The following is an 18,211-nucleotide window of genomic DNA, read 5'->3' as shown; positions in this document are numbered from 1 at the left end:
CATGTTTCATCTCTGGTGGCTGTGGGCATGCTGGCCTTTTGATGAGTGATGACTCACTTTAGAGACTTCTTAGACAGAGACCCTTGGCCTTCCAGCTCCTGCAGATCCCACGGAGCCAAAACTTCCCATCCAGACCCCTCATCCTCCTTGAGCCCCACATTATCATTATGCCCATCATCCTTCATGTGTCTGATTTACAGGCCTGCGCTCTACTCAGTTTAGCAGTGAAGCCACCCCTCCCAGCTCCACCATGAGCACCCCCCGCCCCCAGGCTATGTTACTTGCAGATGAAGTTCCAATTCTCCACAGGCAACAGTCACCGTTCCTGCTCCCTGGTGTCCCTTCAAGTTGGTCTATGTGCAGGTTATCACGGATATTCTTGACCTGAGCGGCTAGCAGGTTGACCCTGGGCATCGCCTGCAATTCTGTGTTTCTATAAAGGGCCGAGATGACCCTAGTGCCGTCAGGCAGGCAGGCCACGTCGGGCCGGTAGCTGGGCAAGAAGCATGGCTGCTGCTGATGTTAGCAGAAAGAACAGAGTTTGAAGTTCTGTCAGTGATGACATGGTAGGGCCCAGCTCAGGGCATGTGGTAAAGCCTCCGGACCACTCTACCCTCGTGGACACCTGTTCTGGCATCCACTCTGAGTACCAGCTTTGGGCTCTGGCCAGCTATGGAAAGGGGCAGAAGTCCTGTTGCCTGCTAGGGGCCAACTCATATCCCTGCTCAGCCTGAAAAGCTGGTGAGGAAGTGCTCTGGGTACTCCTTACACCCTTGTCTTTTCAGGGTGTCTTTCTTTCTTTCTTTCTTTCTTTCTTTCTTTCTTTCTTTCTTTCTTTCTTCCTTCCTTCCTTCCTTCCTTCCTTTCTTTCTTCCTTCCTTCCTTCCTTCCTTCCTTCCTTCCTTCCTTCCTTCCTTTCTTTCTTTTTTGGTTTTTCGAGACAGGATTTCTCTGTGTAGCTTTGCGCCTTTCCTGGAACTCACTCTGTAGACCAGGCTGGCCTCGAACTCACAAAGATCCGCCTGCCTCTGCCTCCCGAATGCTGGGATTAAAGGTGCACGCCACCATCGCCCGGCTCAGGGTGTCTTTCCATGACTGTGTGACAGACAGTGCCAAGCACTTGACTGGAGTGTTCGTCGAGTCCTCCTTCAGCAAGGAAGAGGGACCATGAGTCCCTGGGGAAAGGGAGGTGAATCAAGCTGCCTGACTTCGGTGCATGAGCTGGTGGGACAACTGCCCCAGTTGGTTCTGGGCCTCAGCAGCAAGAAGAAGGTTCTGGAATGTTCTTCCAGTTACACAATGGCAGGTCTAACCCTGATCTGGCACTTGGAGGCGACTGGGAAGTTCACAGCTAGTCTTCCACATGATGGTTTAGAATGTAAGGAACTGAGGAGAGACAGTCCCAGAGCCCTAGGCTTGAAACTGGGTCTACACTCTACTCTGAGGGTGCAGGGAGATCTATGAAGGACAGAAGTCGGCCAGGCCAGCTGCTGTGGGGCTGGGGAGAAATATACCCCCATCCCTGTCCCTTTTCAGACAGTAGCCAGCCCAGGGAGGTCAAACCTCAGCAACCTGCAACCCAGGGCAGTTACCAGTTCACTGTTAACATTCCATGCTTGTCTCAGCGCCTTGGTTCCCCAGCTGAGACCCGGCAGGACTGGTGGGGCTCAGGCTCCTCAGGGACACTGCATCTCCAAGTCCAACTGACTGGAGGCAGAAGCCTGGAGAGAGGGAGCCGGGGGGGGGGGGGGGGGGGGGGGGGGGGGGGGGGAGGGTAAAGGCCGCCTCTGGAAGCAGAAACACTCCGGAAGCCTTGGATGCTGCTGCTGTTGCCATGGTAATGCTGGCTGCAGGGAGTGGAGGGCAGGTGGACCAGTAGCTGCCACTCAGCCTGGTTGTCAAGTCTTCTGAAGGCTCTCAGCCCCACATCGCTCCCTCCCTTACCCCTTCCATTTCCCAAAGGTGTGTGAACCACATCACCTCCACTGCTTCCTCTGTGGAGAATCTCACTCCTAAAACACCTCAAGTAGAACACCTGACCGGCAGCCAATCAGAGCCATCTAACCTAGGGCTGACTCCGCCTCAGCCTCAGCCCACGCCAGAGGACACAGGGGTCTACATGAGCTCCATACTGCTCCAGGGTGAGACCACCTCTCAGAAGAGACGCTATTCTTTTCTTTTGGACTTAAAGCATGAAGGCTCCCAGGCTGAGCTGGCAGCCGGGCCACCATGCAAAGATGTTTTTCTGGAAGTTGCACCCTCTTGGAGAAAAGCAGAGCCTCTTTACCAAGGGAGTTGTGATCTCCTGGGTCCAGCTGTGCTTGAAGCAAGTGTCGCTGGACCTCCAATTATGTGAGCTAACACTTGGCTTTTTCTTGCTAAAACCAATTTGAGTTCTTTGGGTATATAGGGTGCGCATGCTGGGCTCCGGCCTGACACTTCCGATCCAGGAGGCCTGCAGGATGGGTCCCCCTCATGTACTCTCTCCCCAAACTTCTGCCTCTTCCGTGCTGCAGGGGAGCCCGCTGCATGGTGGACTTGGTGTCTTCTGAGGCGGTGGTGTGAAGATTTGGCTTCCTGGTGCTTCCTTGCAGTGAGGGGGGACTGAGGGTTCAGTCTCGGCTTCTATTGATGAGGATGCTGCAAAATCTGGAGCTGCCAGTCTCCCAGACTCTCAGAAGGGAACAAACACCACTGGGCCCTGAATCCAGCTTCCCTGGATCTTGGATCCCCAGCCTGAAGCAGCAGGGGCACCCACAGCATGGGTGTCCAGGGAATGCCTGTCTCAACCATACCCAACTCTTACAGGAGACTCCCGGTACAGGTGGAGCAGATGGCTATGGTGGCCAGGGACAAAGGCACAGTGACCTGGAGCCCCACATTCCAGCTGTGCCCTAGAGAGTGTCAAGGGCACACTCTTAGTAGATAAGGCACAGAGCCAGCCTAGTCTTAAGCAGGCCAAGGATAGAGCCTGTGAGGCTGTCTGTACAGGCCCTGGGCTTCTAGTGAGTGGCTTAGGGCTCTAAATGGTCACACCCATCTTACCAGAGTGATCTCTCCCTGGGAGGTACAAGACGTCCAGCTGGAATGCTGTGCCAGCTGTGCTGACACAACAGGTGTGTCGCCGTGTGCCAAGCTCTATGCTGGTACTAAAAAGACGAAGAAAAGGCTGTCTCCACTGCAACCCTGCAGCAGATCCTCAGGGCGAGTGGCCCCACTCACCCAAGCACACCTCAACAGAGGAGGGCTCTAGGGGTCCTTTGGGTGCCTGCATCACACTGGCACTGGCTGGGTGTTGTGACAATGTCATCAAGGACTGTTCGTGTGGATGAGAGCGTCCCTAAGGTGAGCAGCTCCCAGAGGTCTCTCTCCCAAAGTGACCCTAAAACTAACTTCTGGGTGAGCCCAGCTGTCGCCAGGTCAGTACCATACAATGCACTGTGTGCCATGTGCTCGGGGGAGCTGTGCCCTGGGGCCTCTGGGGACAAGGACAGCCATGGGAGCCTTGGGCTGCCCTGTAAGCCCTGCCTTATCACTCTTCACACAGGCTTTGCTGCAGTGACGACAGAGGTCACAGTGTCCCCGAGGTCACTGGGAACACTCAGCAGGGCTGGGTGGGTAGGTGCTCATATCAAGGTCCCTTGTGCTTTTCTGGTCTGACCTCCAGGCAACTGGTTCTCCTCAGGCCCAGCTCCCAACCCGAGCCGTGCCTGCCTCCCGTCCTTCACTTCTTGCCTCGCTCTTGGAGATGCAGATTCCAGGCTCAGGACAAAACAAAGTCTAAGGCTCCTTGAGCACTGGACAGCTCAGACTGTCCTCAGGCCACAGGTCAGATACCTAAGGTAAACAGTGCCCCTCAAGGATAGTAGCACCTTCACCCTGTAGAGGAGGGTCACCGAGGCATCCGTGTGCCCCTTGTACAGCACTTCTCTCTGTGGCCTCCACCTGCCTGCTCCCTCCAGAGCCTGGGCAAGGCTCCCACACCTCACATCCGAGCAGAGGGAGGATGTTGGTTCCCACAGAAACAGGCAAACCTCCAATTTCATCTCTGCTTCTTCTCAAAGCCTGTTAAATGACAGGAACACCCCACAGGACAGAGACAGGCACAGACGAGGAAGAGGGGAGGTAGGGCGGTGTTGTAAAGAGAGCTCGGCATTTAAGCAGGCGTGGACGGAGAGGCCTGGGCGGCCATCGCAGGTGGGGGCTGAGCTCCAGAGCACACTCTCTGGAAGGACCCCCTCCCTCCTCTCCGCGCGCGCAGGAGTATTTGTATCCTGTACATCCTCTTCCTGGGGATAGCAAAGCTGTCACCTGCTCAAGTCCATGCCAGAGCATTCTTCTGGACTGTCGGTTGCCTAGCACAGGAAATCCTATACCCATCGAAAGGTGGAGTCTGGAGAGAACACTTCAATGTGCACATGAGCCTGGGGTTCCCGGCACACGCCGGCATGGTCGTGTCTCTGAGAAGTTCTGTTGTTAAAATTCTGCCTGACTCTGCTTGCTTTTGTCTGACCTGGCATTTCTCAAACCTAGTTTGTTTAATGTCACATTTATTGACATCCATGGGATAAGCTGGTGTGTGGCGGCACCCAGAACTTCCTTGTGTGGAGAAACAGAAACCCCGAGTCACGTGACCGAGGAAGGGTCATGGTGTCCTTGAGGGCAGGCTGCCCAAGCCCTGTGGGAGATGCTGCAATGTGGGGGTCCTTGCTCATGCTGGGTCACTATGGAGGGGCTCCTCTATATGGTAGCTCTCTCTCCACTCCTCCGCCACAGTGAGTCATGCATGATTCATTAATCTTAATGAAAATGCAAATGCACCGCCAGCCTTCTGCCTTAATTGAAGGCTGTTATGGGACCACGCTCTGGGCTTCTGGGCTGAGATGAACAGACGACCCTTTCAGCTTTCTTTGCCTGGAGTGGTACTATTGGCGGAGGCGGCGCAGACAGGCAGTTTGGTCCCTAAAGAAGAGACTGCCTCCCTCTCCCTCTCCAACACACAGGCTCACCCTGGGCACACCATTCCAGCTGTGAACTCAGCCCAGCTGTCATTTCCTCTGCAGTACCTGGCCCTTGGGTCCCCAACTTGGCAAGGGAGGAAATGCTAATTAAGGCTTAGTTTCCTGCAAGAAAGAGTCCATTTCCTTCTTGCTGTCCTAACGCAGCCTCCAAGTGGGTCAGAGAGGCTTCCAGATTCCCAAAGAAGCCTTGTAGGAGAAAATTGCCCCTAAGCAGCTGAGCCAGGCCCATGAGCAGTAGGAAGGACTGGGGGCCAAGCAGGGGAATGTTGGATCAACAGTGGGCTCTTGGTCTCTCCCATCATCCTTCAGTGCCCTGAGTGATCCACAGAGGTGCTGGGGTGCTGGAGCCTCTACCCACCTAACTGCCATCCCCCACTCTCCACCCCAGAGACTGAGCTGAGAATCACCTTTGTAACCAAGGGAACTGGAGCTGATGTGGAGCCTGTTCAGGCAGCCTTCATGTCCAAGGGTTCCCCATTGTGGAGTCAACCAGCTGCAGATGGAAAACATTTGGGGCAAAATTACATCTGCATGAAGTATGTGCAGACCTTGTCCTCCATGTTTATTTCCCAAGTACTGGAGAGCAGCAGCCTCTTCCATGGTGTGTCCGTTGTGCTGTGTAGAGACGGTGGCTATGCAGGGTAGATGGAGACCCATGCCATTCTCCACAAGGTCTTAAGCCATCAGAACTTGGCATCCTAGGAAACTCCTGGACCCAGACCCTGTGGTCACTAAATGAGAGCCTCCTCCTGCCCCATGTGGTCACTGAATGGGAGCCTCCTCCTGCCCCATGTGACAGTTTCCATTAAAGGTATATGATCCAGCCCACAGATCACATTTAATTGATTATTTCTTATAATTTCATTACATATAGTTAAATACTGTAAATGACGTTTCAAGCCTGTCCCCTCGTTCTGCCTTCAGATAATCCAGTTCTGAGCTGACAACAACTAGAGAGAGAGACACCATGCCGTTCCGTCACCGCCGTGCTTACATGGCTGACGCCGGGGCTGCCTGTCCTCACTGAGGACATCTTTTCGCCTCAGATGACAAGCAGAGGTGAGTCATTGCCATCCCGGGGTGAGATGTTCTGTCACAGAATGTTCTCCATGGTTAGGCAAAGGCGAGCCTGCCAGGAACCATTTTCCTCATCAACTTGATAGAAGCGGCACTGACGAGCCGTGCGCCTGGGAGTGTGCCGAAGAACGTGTGCCCAGCTGCAGACGGGAGCTAGGTAGGAGCAGCCTAGCCTGCTGCCCTCTGTAGTGCTCAACCAATTATTCTTTGATAGATATGTGTTATATATTACACACACACACACACACACACACACACACACACACGCGCGCGCGCGCGCGCGCGCGACTCCCAGACCCACCACGTGACTATTTCATTATTCTTTGCTTTAGAAGAGTGAAAAAGAGAAAGGGAAGGAAGGAGGAAAAGGAGACCCAGGAACTTTGTATCCCCTCACCCACTTCCCATAGGTCACCTTGAGTAGGAGGTCACTTAGCAAATTAGTATGATGCCTGTGTTGTACGAAGCGTGGAGTTCCTGAACCTCAGTTACACGCAGGCTTGGACAGGCTTGTCTGGATGGGAGCTCCCTCCATCCCCTCTCGTCCTGTTCAGGTGCCATCACTAGACTCTACTGCCTTCGTGGTACCCTCTTGTCCCCACTTGTCAAGACCAGTTCTCAGGATCTTCGTGTACCTCTTACAGGTCCTGGAGCTACCTCAGCAGGAGCTGCATGCAGCTATGATGTGGAGCTCAACACAGCCACGACTGTTTTGTTCTTTTTTTCTTCTAGTGTGTCTTTTTTATTTATTTTTTATCAGCTTCTCTAAGGCTTTGTATTTTATGTCACAAGTTTAATTTCTTAATTTCTTGCTCACTTTGTCAGCTGTCATTGTTCGTCCTGGGGATGGGATGAAAATGCAATAACTACTGGAGGGAGTCACACAGTCCACATTTCTTGTGCCCCCACATTGTCAGCAGGGACAATCTGGCCCCACAGGCCACCAGCAGGACCTGGCAGTTATTCTCCCAAGGACAGAAGCAGGAGCCAAGGCCACGGGCACCTTCTTTTCTCACAGGGTCAACTAACCCTGTTGAACCCAAAGGGAGAAATTTGCGTGGTGGGGATAAGAAAAGCCAAGGAGCTGCGGTGAGTCTGTCTTCTGTCCCTGGGGATGTATGGCTGTAAGCTCTCGAGCAGAACAGGAGCTGAGACCACTGTTCCCTTCTACAGCTTGATCTCTGGACTGTGACTGGAACCCATGTGGGCTCTCCAAGCCACTGTCCTGAGGACTATTCAAGGGACACAAGTGGGGTCCCTTAACTTAGATGGACTCGTGTTTGTTAAGCACAGTTTGAACCTCTGTCCACCTGTGTGATGTTCCATTTGGACCAAGACTGCTTCCTGTCCTGGATTCTTCTTTGCCAGAATCATGGGAGATGCCCTGTCAGTCAACGGGCGCTGAGAATCATGGGAGATGCCCTGCCATCCAACGGGTGCTGAGAATCATGGGAGATGCCCTGCCATCCAACGGGTGCTGAGAATCATGGGAGATGCCCTGCCAGTCAATGGGTGCTGAGAATCATGGGAGATGCCCAGCCGTCCAATGAGTGCTGAGAATCATGGGAGATGCCCTGCTATTCAATGGGTGCTGAGAATCATGGGAGATGCCCTGTCAGTCAATGGGTGCTGAGAATCATGGGAGACGCCCTGCCGTCCAATGGGTGCTGAGAATCATGGGAGACGCCCTGCCGTCCAATGGGTGCTGAGAATCATGGGAGACGCCCTGCCGTCCAATGGGTGCTGAACTGATTCTACATGGCTCTCTCTCACCTAGATGTGTTGGGTGGTTGGGAGGGGTAGGGTTGACAGCTGCCTGATGTGCCTCTCTGAGTCTATACCCAGCACCCACTCCAGTCCTGCTCTAGAGTCACAGAAAACACAGGAGTTACTGGATAGTCAGTCGGTAGTGATGCTGGGGACACACATTTTGTAGTGTTTGATGGAGAAATTCAGCTAAGGAGATCCAGGTGACTGGGGGAGGGAAGGCTCTGGTGTCATGTCAGCAGTCCCTTGTCTCTCATGGCAGCTGAGCTGACATCTTGAACAAGCTGGTCTCTTTAGAACAAACTGCACAAACCTGAGACTCTGGTCCAAGAACAAAGAGAAACGAGCCCCAGAGCCACATCCAGGAAGCCCACAGCCCAGAGGGGAAGAGTCTGAGATAATGAAGACAGGCCAGCATCAGCTATGCTCAGGTGGCAGCATGCTGGGGCAGGTCCTGTGGCCAGGAACCACTCTTGCCATCATCCTGGTGACTGTCAAGGGCCCCAGCTTGAACAAGATTTTTATGTGATTACCTTTGTTCCAGTGTATCACAAAAAAGTCCACAGGGGTGCCCCCTCTCTTCAGAAAACAGACCACAAAATGCCCATCTTCCTACTCAAATGAATTAAAAGAGACTTCATTTTCCCAGAGGACTCTTTTTTTTTTCTCTCTTTTAATTGCAATAAAAGAAAGCCTGTAATTTGCCAGACCACACTGCTAGCCCCCTCCTCCAGTGCCAGTGTGCTGGCCGCACGATCATGCTTCTTTTACAAAATGAGGCTTCGTCTCAGGCACACACCAGGGCTTGGAACAAAGTGCCCTTTAGAGCTCCGGAGCCCGAGCAACAGTGCCGTGGCTGACGCACAGCCAGGCGGATGGCAGCGTGGTGCAGATGGAGGGTGCCCACCCGCTGGCTGTGTCGCCCCTGGGCTTCTGGAAAGTGGCTGGCGGAGGAAACAACAGATGGGAAGGCTGGTGCTCTGCTCCTCAGAAGAGCAATTCTTGCTTCTGGCGGGAGGAAGGTGGGGTGCCCCTACCCCAACAGGGGCATGCACCTGTGCAGAGGGTCACTGAGCAGCTGACGTGAGGAGAACAAGGGTGACGTCACCAGTGACGGCTGAAGAGGGACCGTCATGAAGTACGACCTGAGAGGGAAGAAAAGGTCTGTGAGGGGACACTCAAGGTGAGAGCCGCCCTCCCCACCCCAGGACATTTTCAACGTGGAAAGCAAATGGAGACGTGGGAACAGTGATTCACAACGCTAAATGGTGCCTGAGTTAAGCAGGGGAGGGCACTTGCCTGCGGTGTGGGTTGTCAGTGTTTTCAAGAGGATCCGCTGCCCCGAAGTCCTTTGTGTCCTTTGCTCACTGGGGTTCATCTTGTGCAAGGAGACAAAGCAGGTTATGGGTGGGTTCTGGGGGGTTGGAAACTGCAAGTGTTCCATTAGGAGGCAGCCACCAGCTCCCTGCCGTCTCCCTGCCTAGGACAGAGCTGGTTAAGTAAGAGAGAGCTTAAAAAACTCTCATGCCGTTGTCAAATAAAGCAACCATGACTTCAGGTCCTATAATGGCTGCCCCTCCTCCCTGCTCACCAAGGGACCAACCCCAGGTCCTCACTAAGACCTTGTCTGCTCAACACATGAGCGGGGACAGCTCTCCAGAGTCCAAGCAGGCCAGCCCTGCTCTCTTACCCTAAAGGAGAGGTGACACAGCTCCAAGCATTGTCACCAAAACCCAATAAAACCCAGGACTTAGAACCTCAAGAAGGATTCTGCTGCTGAGCTGACCCGGGTGGACCCTGTCATTCATAGTACCGTGCTTGCTTTTTGCTGGAGGCCTCTGTAAGGGGCCACTTCGTCTCCTCAGCACCACTGTGGTAGAGCGCCCCCACCAGCAGGTGTGAACACTGTCTGTCACTTCGCTGCTGCTGGGTTCCATCTTTTGTTGATATTTGAAGGAAGACGATGCTGTTTGCTTCCATCCGTTGGACTCAGCGGTACATGCTGCTCCTGTGGTCGTACACATCCAATGTCTCTAGGACCCCAGTCCTATCCTCACTCTGCTAGATTATCATCTAAAGGACCAGGATGGCCAGGGCATTCGAGATGGGGTTGGGTGTTGGAGTGACAGTTCCCAGGGAAGGGGAAACTGAATCTCTCTTAGAAAGAGATCTGGATGGGTCGGTCAGATGATGGAATCTGGCTTCAGCTCTCCTTGAGGTATAGTCAAGTTGTCTATCCATGTTGGATTCTGTCCCCATCTCTGTGGAAATGGGAAGGGCTGAACAGGCACGATGCCATCTTAGGACCTAAGGAGACAACTTCTTTTAATACGTGGAATTGGCTAGTTTTGTTTATAAGTAAAGAGAGATGTGGAAGAAGTGGTACCCAAGCCACTTCAAGACCCCCATTCGGGGCAGGATAGAGTTGCTGCAGTCACTCAGAGCCACCCAGGCCTCCTGCAGAGCCATCTGTGACATTCCATGTTCCTGGTGACTAAGGTCCTAGGGGACTCTGTGCAGAGGGGGTCTGATGGCCTGAGCAGGAAGTGGGGGTTGTATGTAGATGTTGAGACAGAGGAGAAGAAGGCCACCGAGGGCTTTCTGCCTGGGCATGTTAGATCTGCTTCTAGACAGCTGTGTGTGCCCTCCCCTGTGCAGAGGCGAAAACTGAGGCACACAGAGGTCACAAAGCTGACAACATGGGATGTCACTCAGCGATGGATCCTCAAAGGAGACCCTGTGGCCACCAAGGCAAGGCTGACTTCAGCTTCCAGATGTCCAGATACCTACGTCTCCCCCGAGAGTCCCATGATACTTGCCTTGTGTTTCAGGAAAGCCAAAGATAAGCATGTACCTGTTACATGTGGGTCTAGTCCTTGTACCCATGAGTACATGGGCAAAGGAGCTGGGCCATGTCACTGCTGGCAAAAGATTTTTTCTTTCTTCTGTAACTCTAAGCACCTAAGGAATGCTGCGGTCACACAAGCCAGTTCATTTATTAGGATAAAACCACAAGGAAATGACCTTGTTCAGGGACCTTGGGCATGGCCTCTGCTGGGAATGGAATGGCAATAAGTTGACTCCTCGTCCCAGTGAGTGACAGGGAAGGCCTGGGGCACAGGGCACAGCCGGGCATGCCGCTCCCTTTTGAGAAGTCCTGAGAGTCAGGGCCTGAAGGCACACAACTGGGTCGCAGGAAGTGGATCTCTGGGTCTGTAAGTCTGTCTAGAAGCCAGCAAGTCGCCCCCAATCCCAGGCTGGACCTCTGCCCACCTTGAATTCCTGCTTTCTAAGCCTCAGCTTCTTCGTTTGCTGCCAACACCTGGGCAGATTTTCCGATGCTCCAGGCCTTCCTCACTGGTCTGGGCCACCTCCCAGACCCCGGGATGTCACAGAAGTACCAAGACATGTTTCCTACTTTGTACCTCCAAGATGCAATACAAACTCTCCAGTGCACACGTCTCTGGTGGCTCTGCACCCTGCTCTTCTTTTTCTGTGAGGACACTAGGCAGATTGGATCAGATGCTCCCCCCTCCCTCTACAGGGACTCTAGGTTACCTGAATTACCCACAAAAGCCCTGTGTCCAGGTGGGTGTGGTAGCGCATGCCTTTAATCCTAGCACTCCAGGAAGCAGAGGCAGGCAGATCTCTGTGAGTTTGAGTCCAACCTGATCTACAGAATGAGTTTCAGGACAGCCAGGGCTACACAGAGAAACCCTGTCTTGAAAACAAACAAACAAAAAAGCCCTGTGTACAAATAGTCATACTCTGAGGCACTGGGGATTAAGAAGGAAACATGAATTTGAGGGGGACATAATTCACCCACAACAGCCTGGGGTCAATTCTTGCAATGAATCACCTTCACAAGATTTCTCCCCAGGCTCTGCTTCTGGGGGAAACACAGACTGAGAGTGACCCCCAACCCCCGCCAGCTTCCAGTAGAAGAGGGACAATCCCTCCCTCCATCCCTAGGTAGGTCAGCTAGCTGCCTGGAGATGACCTCCTGAGGTATTCACCTATAGCTGCTGGCACTCCCAGGAGACAGGTTGTAAGTCAGGAAAAATGGATAGGCGACCTGAGATGAAGAAATGGGGTGCAGTCCATGCTTCCCAGGATTTAAAAATATGGCGTTGTCCAGAAACTGCCCCCATGTGTCCTTTTGTTGATTGAAATGTATGGGTTTTTTTTTTCCAAAAAAAATTTCCAATTTTTTTTCCAAAACAATTGAAATCAGGGCTGAGGCTGTAGTTCACTTGGTCGAGTGCTTATCTAGATGTGCGAAGTTCTGAGTTCAGTCCCCAGCGATCCCTAAGCCAGAGGGATCAGATAGGTGGTTTAAGCCTGTCATCCCAGCACTCAGGAGGCCGAGGCAGGAGGATCAGCAGTTCAAGGTCATCCTTGGCTACCCAGTGAGTTCATGGCGAGCCTGTGCTTTGTAAGACCCTGTCTCAAAGGAAGGAAGGAGGGGAAGGAGGGAAGGAGGGAAAGAGGAAGAAAATAGTTTAATATAAATAATTTGCTCCTCAACTTTCTGACAGAGTCATCTTTGGATTCCTGGTAAATCAGAGGAACAAAGGAATTACAAATTACAGGAATGGAAAGAAAGCCACGCCACAGACTCGCCCCGGGGGCTTCTCCAGCTGGCGTGGGAGCTGTCCGTGAAGCTGAATCCTTCAGCCTTCCCAGACTCAGCCAGGGTCATCGGGAGTCAGGGCTCCCTGCAGCTCCCAGCCACAGAGCCAACTCCACATGTGATAACAAACAGTTTAATTAACCTCTCGGCTTTTTCCATCTGTGTGGCAGGGCTCCAAATACTTGCCACTGGGAAGCCGTGAATGGACGCCTTCCACCAGGACGGACCACAGCAAAGCTGCAATGCCGTGTGCAGTGCGAAAGGAGATGACTATAGTCGGTAAGCACGGTCCTTGCAGATGTGCCTCATCCACACCCTTAGACACCCTGTGCACCCTCCTCAATCCTGGGTAGATCCCTCAAAGCTTCACCCACACAGTGCAGTGGTCTGTGGGGCCCAAGTCCTGGCCAGTTTTGACTTCCTCTTTCTGTAAGTAGGGGGGGTGCTGCTGGGTCCCCTTTCTCCAAGGCAGCAGGGTTCTCAGCGGGAATCCAGCCTTACTAATTGCCTTTTAATAAATGGGCTATTTTTTAAATAGGTAAGTTGTCTGTCTGCATTTAATTAATAGTGACTAGTTGCTGGTGCAACCCATTTATTTGAGAGAAGCTCTTATTTCTGTGAGAAACCCAGCACCCTCCGCTTTATTATTTGGGTCAGAAATGACACACACAGCACATGGAAGGCTGACAGGTGGGTCCTAGTCCTGATCTGCCACGTTTGGTCACTGTGCTCAAATTCAGCCTCTAAGATTTTGCTAAGGGTTCGATTACTTGCAGTTAAACACTGCAGGACTATAGACAGAGAGTTCCAGCCTCCAAGGGCGTCGTAAATAGCTAAAAGTGGCATTATCCCCGGCTGGCCCTTTCAAGTATGGAGTAAGGGTTGGGGAGGGTCATATGAGAAGTTGGGAACCTGCAGCCAGAGTGAGCTATGAGGGCTTTGTTTGTCACCCCTGTGGGGGGGTCTGTGTATTTTGGTGGCAGGGAGGACAGGGGAGAAAGGCAAAGAGCAGTGGGTACCACACTCTTAGGCGGGCTCACTGACGAAACATCTGGTTGGGACCCACAGATGGTGCTGCCCCCAGGAGGGGTTAAGCCTGGCTCTCAGCAAAGCTTCAGCCTCAAGTCTGACACCAAGGACTTGAAGCCACATTCCAGCAGGTGACCCACTTGTCAAGAGGCACGTTTGTGTGCATGTGAGAGTGTGTGCATACAGGTGCGTGCACAGCGCGTGTGTATACATGCATCTGGAGGCCAAAAGCCAGCTTGGATGTCTTCCTCAACTGATTTCCACCCTTTTTTTTTTTTGTATTTTGACAGTCTCTCACTGAACCTGGAGCTCACCAGTTCAACTAGTCTGAATGAAACACATTAATTTCCTCCCAGCCCCAAGATGCACACGTTTTTTGAGAGCAATAAGAATTCTTGTTTTTTTTTTTAAGACACAGTGGTTTGAACCTCCCCCGACAACCTACTCTGTCCCAGCCAACACAGAAGGCCTTGACCCAGCAGCCCAGTCCTTCCTCATAGCCCTCTTCAGACGGCCAACATGGTGTGGACATGTCAACTGCTTTAGGGACTGTCCAAAGTAGGGCCTCTGATTTAAGTGGCTTTCTTTACACTCCAACGAGAGCATCTGTCTAGGCTCTCTGGTTGGCTAGGGGGTACAGTGGCATAAACATAAAAGGTTGAGCTGTTCAGACCCCAATCAGCAGTGTCTCTCCCTGCCAGTGTATGGTTTTGAAGTAGATCGTGGGGTTAGCTCTTCAGGGCATCCCTGCTTGCCTGTTATTAGCCTGGGAGCACCCATTCATTATGGTGAGATAAGCAAACTCAGGCGCCAGCCCAGACAAAGTTCCTCCAGGCCTGAGAAGGTGGGGAGAGCCACCCTATCCACATCCTTGGGAGAAATGAGCCCCGGGCTCCTGGCTGGGGGCTGTGCCCTGAGTTGAGCAAGGGCCTGCTGTAAGTGGAGGTTGTCCTTCTGATGCGTTGCATTGGTGGGGCTAGGGAGGCCCGAAGGACTCAGAGACCCGGGACCAGTTTGGATCTGATGTCCAGAGACCTCAAAAGGCATCGAATCAGAGGCAATAGGATGGCCCACCTTCACGCTGCAGCCTGCCAGCCTCCTGCCCTCCTTTGAGTGCCAGGATCATTTGTAAATAATCAGCTTACTCAAATGAGAGTCTTTGAGTAAGCAGTGCATCTCGACATGGCTTTGCATACATGCCAAGGCTCCCAGGTACCAAAGGAGCATGGGGAATATGTCCTCTGAAGCCTCCCTCTTGTCTGGTCCCTGCTCCGGCAGAACGGTCACTGTGGCACTCACAAGAGAACACGAGAGTATCTGTTGTCTAATCCAGCTACACAGAGACGGCTCTCTCCCACACCCTAGCTTTCTTCTTCCTACACCGTGTGCCAAAGCTTTGCCCACAGGACAGAGCCCTGGCTCTTCCTGTGGCCAGGCCGTGTCTCATTAGAAGATGGCTCATGGTTGCTGGTGGATATTCAGGCCGTGGGCAAGCTTGGAGGGACCAAAGTAGCTCCCGAGGGCCAGGACTGTCCTGCCCCGCTAAACCCTTGTCACTGCTGGGCTCCCAGAATCATGGCTGTGGAGGGTTGACAAGGGGCTACCTCTAGTTGAGGCAGGAGAATAAGGCAGAGAGTGCGATCCCCAAAACCTTACACTTGGGCTATGAATTAGCATATGAAAGGTTCTGGCAGAGAGGGAGACTGGGACCCCATCTCCAAGAATGGCAGGTAACAGACAGAGCACTCCAGGAAAAGCCTGCCTGCTCTATGCAAATGCATTGGAAAACCCGCAGTGTAAAAGCCGGGTCTTTTGCATGGCATTGTTGAACTGATAACCTTCTCCCCTGCTCCAACCCACTTCCTTCTTTGGAAATGCTCTCTCTTTGTTAAGAAAATGTCCCTGCTTCTACCAACGTTCACACTGTCCAAGTCCTTGCTTGGGAACACAGAAACCTTGAGATCCCAGTGGGTTCCTACTGAACCCAAACACCTGCAATATCACAGTGGCATGGTCTTTCTCTGACCTTAGTGGCCATGGCCACCTAGAAGAAAGAAGCACTGCCCCTCCCCCACAGCCCTGCGGTCCCCCAGCAGAGCTAGCTGAACAACCAAGATCAGGGCTCTAGAAGTGAGTGTGAGGGCTTCAGTCCCCTAGAAACAAAGCAAGGAACCAGGAGACAGGCACAGGAGGTGTACAGTGCAGCTTTACCTCACCAGTGGCTGTGTTATGAGGGTGGGTCATTCCATTGGCTCTGATCCAGCAGCGTTAGGGCTCCCTGGGCAGTGGGTATGCATTATCCCTGCATCCCTGAGTCCCGACCTTCAAGCTTTCTGTGTGTGTCCCACTGTGTCACTTTGAATTGTCTGTGCCAGGTGGCCCCTGCATATTCAGGCCTCATCCAGGGGACTTGCCTCACTGGGCTGCAAAGGCATCCATGTAAAAAGTTTTTGGCATGGCAGCGCATGACTGTAATCTGGTTGAGTGCCAGAGCTCACTGTCCAGCTAGTCCAGTCAATCGGTGAGCTCCAGGTTGAATGAGAGACTCAAAAATAATAAGATGGAAAACTATTGGAGAAGATATGCATGGATGCTCTCTCTCTCTCTCTCTCTCTCTCTCTCTCTCTCTCTCTCTGACACACACACACACACACACACACACACAGTCCCCCAGAATGTGATTTGTAGAGGTGCAATGTCAAGGTAGAGAAATCAATGCCATTGAGGACTTCCTGCTCACAACAGAAGGGGCCAACCAGCACCCCACAGCACCAAAAGAGCTTGTCTGGTCAGGCAGAACAGGTACAGGGAGTCCTCATTGAGTTTCCCAGGGAAGGAAGATAGAAGGCAGGCGTCTTGGTTACTTTTCTATTGTCGTGCCAAAACACCACTGACTGAGGCAACTTGTGGAAGGGAAGGTTTATTTGAGCTTACCGTTCCAAAGGGATAAGAGGAAGCATGGCAGTAGGAGGCATGGTGGCTGGACCACGCTGAGCGCTCACGTCTTAAACCCTAAGCACAAAGCAGAGAGAGAGAGAGAGCCCTGAGGAACCTCAAAGCCGAGCCCTAGTGACATAGTTCCTCCAGCAAGGCAACGTCTCCTAGACACCCCTCCCCCCCCCCCAAAAAAAAAAAACAGCACCACCAACAGGGAACCAAGTGTATCAAACACATGAGCCTATGCAGGACCTCTCATTCCGACTGCCGTAGTGGGGAATCCACCAAGATTTGCTGGCTTGAGGAAGTCTGGCGAGCTTGGAAGTCTTGTGGATTTTTCTATTGGCCTTGGTCAGGTGTGCAGGTGAGTGAAGGGGAAATGGGACTGACCACTGTGGAGCCAGCCATTCCTTCACTCGGAGAGTCTACCAGCCCCGGGGGGGATCAGCTGTCCTGGGGTGACTAGCCTGAGGTGACAGGTGTCAGACAGATGGAAGCAGAACTGAGGAAGTATGGTTAGAGCCCACCCATCAGCACATGGACCATGAGACTGTGCGTGTAAAATGCAGAGAGGCAGGGGTAGGCCGAGGGAGGTGACTCAGGATGTTGGCAGTGCCGCCCCTGCAGGGACGGCATGCTGCCGTTCCCTTCTGCCTCCTATGATGCTCTTCATGCGAATTCTATGTGAACGGAGAAGAATTATTTTTATACGGGAAGAAACAGTCTGACCCACATACATGGCTCCTAGGGGGCCTGTGGCCTGGCCCAAGCCCCTGCACCTGGAGCCCCGCATCTACCCCATTTCAGGACGTGATTCAGGTGCTGTGTCTTACTCCACAGCACTCTAAGATGAGATGGGAAGAGAAGGGGGGGTGGGGGAAGTACTGGGTAAGATCGGGCCATGAACAAGCCTAGGCTGCGCTGAACACGTTGCCCTGAGGACAAAGCTCCACGGTCAGGCTCAACCCAGCTGCCTCCTCAGCCTGTGTGAGAGGCTCTAGCCAGGACTCAGCCGCTATGCAAAGGGGGAGGTCCAGCGTGGAAGACTCAGGACAGACAGACCTGGAGTCCTACCCCTTCTCAGCACTCCTCACCAGAGCAGTACTTTAGAACCCTCACTGAATTCCCCCCTGACAGGTGGCCAGGGGCTTGCTTCCCCAGAACTAATGGAATTTCAGTTCTGAGAGTCCTATGATCCCAAAGGCCCAGTTCTCCCCGCATGGTCCCGAGTCATGAGTCATTCCCATGCCTCGTTGCCTCCTCATCCTGTGCTACTCATAGGTCTGAACTGACTGGATTCCGTCCTCTGGCTCCCACAGTCTCTGACAATCACAATTCACTGTGTCCACAGCTGCCACCTCTCAATGCTCAGAACACTGGTTATGTGTGGAGGTGGGGGGGTATTAGACAGATGGTCCACCCCAGCCACGTGTTACCCTCCCCCAAGAATATATGTTGACCATTCTCCTTTCTAGCTTGTAGACTGCCTGCAGTGGGGGGACAGAGGGTCTGGCACGTGTGTTTGTATGTGTGTGCATGTGCATGTGCATGCATGCATGTGTGTGAATATGTGTCTACGCTCCCACTGCATATGGTAGAAAGAGGAGAGGAGAGACGAGAGTTTGGGCATGGAGAGAATGACCAAGCTGATGCCCAGACATGGCCCAGGTACCTTCAGCCTCCAGAGTGTTTCTTGATTTAGTCATAATCCTTGAGAGGTCAGTTAAATGGCCAAGAGGGGGAGCCC

At 52.9% G+C, this 18,211-nt stretch overlaps 1 long non-coding RNA gene across 1 annotated transcript; it reads left to right on the top strand.

Moving 5' to 3' along the window:
• Positions 1–2,011: 2,011 nt before the first annotated feature.
• LOC128114488 (uncharacterized) lies at positions 2,012–12,999 on the top strand. Its single transcript, XR_008219780.1, has 3 exons — positions 2,012–3,345; positions 5,946–11,453; positions 12,404–12,999. It is a non-coding gene; the product is annotated as an uncharacterized LOC128114488 (long non-coding RNA).
• The last annotated feature ends 5,212 nt before the right edge of the window (positions 13,000–18,211 follow it).

This window comes from Peromyscus californicus, unplaced genomic scaffold (assembly GCF_007827085.1).
Source record: "Peromyscus californicus insignis strain IS unplaced genomic scaffold, ASM782708v3 Scaffold_19__1_contigs__length_69161282, whole genome shotgun sequence".
Taxonomy (NCBI): domain Eukaryota; kingdom Metazoa; phylum Chordata; class Mammalia; order Rodentia; family Cricetidae; genus Peromyscus; species Peromyscus californicus.
Note: the sequence above shows the minus strand (reverse complement) of the source record. Positions and strands in the feature narration are given on the sequence as shown.